Genomic DNA, 4,765 nt, shown 5'->3' with positions numbered 1-4,765 from the left:
GAAGTCCATTTTGCCTTCGGGATATGGCGACCTGACCTCCTGAACTCGATGGCCGACAAGAGAAAATCCACCTGATCGACCGCTTCCACGAGAGTATTTTTTTTTTTTTTTTTTCAACGGTCCGTTCCACTAATTACACATTCGCGTTTCAAACGCGCGGAAAAGTTTTTTCTCTTTTTTCATGCAAACGCGCATATAATTTTCTAGTGGACGTGAAACGTATACGGAAAAGATGAGTTTATACCATCCCAATCAATTTATCACGTATGTAGAAAATAACACGTTCCTATGCGCGATTCTTTCTTCCGCGCTTTAAAGAAATTTATTATACAGTCGTAAATATTCCGCGATATATGTAAGCACGTACACTGCGAGATAATATATTTTCGTCAGATATGTATTTCGTCGTGCGTAGAATTACACGATCGTCAAGCGGAATGTGATTAAAATGTACGTCGGTCTTCAAATAAAAAAAAAAAAAAAAAAAAACGATTAAATAGTTATCCACAAACGCGTAAATCAATCGTCCGCATTCAATTCTCTCCGTCTTTGCGTGCGTCGTTTCGAAATCAATAAAAACCGTAGACGTGTACAAATGCAGATGACAATAATTATCCCGAGGATTGGACGAACATCTTCATTTTGTAAACACGATTGCTGATTGATTTAAATCAAACCGGTGCGGTGCTGAGAGCATTTAGAATGTTTGCGAGTGAGAAACGTGTCACGATGCGATATGTAAAAAGATTCATCGAGAGCAGCAGCCGCGATCTTTCAGAACTTGCTTATAAATATTCATGACATTTGCATATCCGTAATAATTTCTCGCGAGAAAACACACAAGAGATCCGAGTTTCTAATTCGTTTCTTCGCGAGAAAGGTGGGACACCTGTATAATCGCGAAGCCGCGCGATTGACAATCAGATTGCGAGCCGCGATAACGACACCGACCGCAACCGCGGTTGCTAAATACGCTTAATTGGCGAAGGGCGAGAGAGAAAGAGAGAGAAAGAGAGAGAGAGAGACGGGCGAGCGCGAGTTCCTCCCTATCACGAGCACCGCCGCGCGTTTAACCCCGAACGATTACCGAGTCGAGTTTCAACGTGCGCGTGCAGCACTTTCTTCCGCCAAGCTCGCGCCCGACAAGGACGCAGCGCCACGAAAGGATTCCTGCTAGCGCGAAAACGATTTTTCTCGCGCGCGGTCAGTTAAATCGGTGGATGTTACGTAAAACGCGAATCGTGTATAAAACCGCGCTGTATCGCCGCGGCGAGGCATCTCACCGACCGACCGGGGCAATTGCTCCGCCGCTGTCCATTATTCGAGCCGCGCGTTTGCATCATCGCGCGAAGCGAAGGGTATTGCTTTGCCTCTGTCTAAACGCTTTTCGATTAAGCGGTAAAGAACGTAACTTCGCGATAAGACCGGGAGATATATCTCGGTTTTTTGTTCACCTCTCGGTAATGTTTCTTTCTTATTCTCCGTATATAATTCAATTGCCGGATTAATCTCGATTGCTGAAACAAAATAAACCGTCCCGATAACTGAACGCGCGAGTTGTGTTCCCATAAAGGAGAGAACACACAGAGAACTTACTGCTGATACAATTCAAAAAAAAAATTTATCAAGATCTCCTCGAGAGACCGTCGACACGCGACTGTTCGACGCGACTTTCTCCGTGTTAACAAAAGCCATGACGAAAGCCACGTGGAACTCGCGAGCGATCGAAGTCATTCAACGAATGCGTGAATAAACTCCGATCCATTAGTATGTTGCACAATGCGCGTTTGGTGGGCGTGCGGACTACTTGTTTCACGAGGATCTGTTCGCGCGCGCCACAAAAATGGCCTCGGTCACGGTTTGTCTCTCAATGCTAACGACATTTTCTCCGTTTCGAACTTTGTACACGTGAAGCTTTACGCGCGCCGGAATATATATATACGGATTATCTGTTCTATTTATTTCTATAATTGATCTCCGCTTAATAAACGGACTATCTATTCTATCTATTCCTATAATTGATCTCCACTTAATAAACGAACACGCGATATGTCGGAACAGTTAAAACGCAATTCTCCGACGAAGCGGCGAGAGATTTTCTTTACGATGTTACGCGGCGCGGAATCCGTTGCAAAAGAAGAAGAGATCCCCGAGGACCGAGAGAGTCATCGGGGCCAGTTAGGTTAGATATCTCGACGATATTTATACACAAATTTATATACAAAGTTAAGAGCGAGCATCGCCGAGATATCGATATCGCGTCTTTTATTTGCAATAAGCGATGCGAGTAAATCTTCAGCGTGTTTTCGATTTTGTGCACACACAAGGCGCGCGCCCCGGCCTTGACAGACCACAGGCGGGCGACACACACATCGTGTCGCATATGTATTTGCGACTCGATAATTTCGTCGATTGGGGGCAATAAATATCAACGGCATGTAATACGCCGCCCGGAGATACCAAATAAACCAGTTCACCCGGAGTTATATTGCTCAACGCGAAATCCGTACGACTCCAGAGAGGCCTCCGGAGGTTCTCACGAATTATTTCTTTCGCAAGGAGAAAGAGAATATATATATACATATATATATATATATATATAATTATTACTTAATATACTCTTCAATATTTCTGACAACACACACTTTATCAGTCACGCTACGAGCGATAAAGATCTGCGGAACGATAAAATAAATACAGAGACGCGGTTGCCAAGTCCTCGAAGCAACTTTCTTTCAAATCGATTTCTCAAACCTCTGCTATTATGGTGATCTAAAATCAGAGAAGAAAATAAAAAAGCACTTACTCTCGACAAATAATCTTTTTTTTGGAGGGTGGGATATCAATAATATGACGATGAAATTCTTCGGCCTTAGCGCAAATTTGTAGTTTCGTAACTACTTTCGTCGAAGCGTACTGCTCAGTAGCTAGGAGGAGACTGTTGAAGAAATCGATACACGCGGTGCAACATTTACGTGGAAACGCGCATCGAACTTGAAATAAAAGACATAGGGTACCGACGACAATTTATGTAATTTGCACTCGCCAATTTCCCTGTTTCCTCTGCACGCGAGAAACGTAAATCGTACAGACGGTAATTTTCCATCGATTAAATTTTTACTATATTTCACACGTGCCGTTATGTGCGTCAATTTCTTTTGCCACTTCGAAGGTATCAAATATGCAGAATTTTTTCGCCGCGTGTCGCACATTTCTCACGAATAATTTAAAAAATAAGAGAAAACATCTTACATGAATTCAGAACCTTGGAGCGTTTCGAATATCTCAGTTGTGTTTCTCCTTTCGTCGAAGAAATAAAATCATGTATTTTATCGAGGATCATTATTACACGATAAATAAACCTGCTCTGAAAGCGTTGGGTATTTGGCCTTCTGATCGATCGCGCATTGTAATATTGCAACGTGTGCTAATTTTTCTGGTACTTGGTTCACATATGCTCGTGCAGGTAACAGGATTGCGGCACCGACAAGATACAAATGAATCGGAGATTGCTTTGTGTCGCTATTCAATCACCTTTTGTGCGCATATGTCTCGTGACATTGAGACATTTTTCGTTCAACATTGGTATACGAAAGAGAATGGAAATATATTTTCGAGCGAAAGCACGAATTATATCGAAGTAGCATAGTAGTTTTCCTTTCGGTTTGATTTATTAATCGCGATTGTTGTATTATTTGTTTTCAGTTGTCAGTTTTTATCACAAACGAATGCAATATGGCTCTCTTCCTTCGATTCGCATCATTTGCACTTCCTCTTAGTACAATGATTGTGCAATATTGCTTTTTTATGTTTAACTCGAAAACTGTAAGTTGCGCCCACAGTGAATGCACTGAGAACAATTTTGTATAATTTTATTTGCAAAGACGCACTTTCACAGCGCGCAAATCGCATACCATACGTGTAATAAATAAATTTTTTTACTTTTACATGTGTGTATATATTTGTAAAATCAGATACAAAATTTACATGATCAAATCCGACACGACTGGAAGTTACTGCGTGATCAAATGGAACATGAGATTATGGAACAAAATGCTCAGTATGGTCAATTCTTTATTCAACTTATATTATGTAAGAAAAAATATATTTTAGTTACTCTTTTTAAAAGAACCATTTATTTAAGTCCAAGAGGAAAACAATTAGACAAGAGAAGTGACAGAAGCGATTTGTTTGCCCGTGAAATTCTTAAACAGTACGAACACTTATGTGCATTACATATTCATGAAACACTACCTAATTCTACATCTTTTAGCACTTACCGGTTTTGTATGTATCTCAGTCGTTGTCGCACAGTTTTTTCCGGATATTCTCGACGTTGTTTGGCCACTGGACGAGCCTCGGCCACGATATCTTCTAATTATGGTTGAATATTTCATTCCTCATAATAAGTATTTCTACATTAAGGTAATACACGAACTTCTGAGCGTGCAATTAATTTGGATAATAGGAAGCGCTACATATACACAAATATTAGGATTTATCTGTCATTCCTTCGGCATGTTTAAACTAGCTAGGTGATTAACGACCAATATTTATAAATTTTTGATTATACAGGATGTCTGAAACTTTTTGACTCAGCTGAAGGGTGTGAACAGATTGGATTAATTTGTATAAAAAAAATCATGTAACATCATGTAACAAGAAACGGGGTAAGACAGCAGCAAGTGACACGTAGCGTGGCTTTTTCTTATCAGCTGATTGTTACGACAGCTCGCGAGAGTCTAGCTCATTGTTTTCCACGCGA

This window comes from Pseudomyrmex gracilis, unplaced genomic scaffold, assembly GCF_002006095.1.
Source record: "Pseudomyrmex gracilis isolate BER0280 unplaced genomic scaffold, ASM200609v1 scaffold_246, whole genome shotgun sequence".
Taxonomy (NCBI): Eukaryota; Metazoa; Arthropoda; class Insecta; order Hymenoptera; family Formicidae; genus Pseudomyrmex; species Pseudomyrmex gracilis.
The sequence above is the reverse complement of the archived record's forward strand: the minus strand, read 5'-3'. Positions refer to the sequence as shown.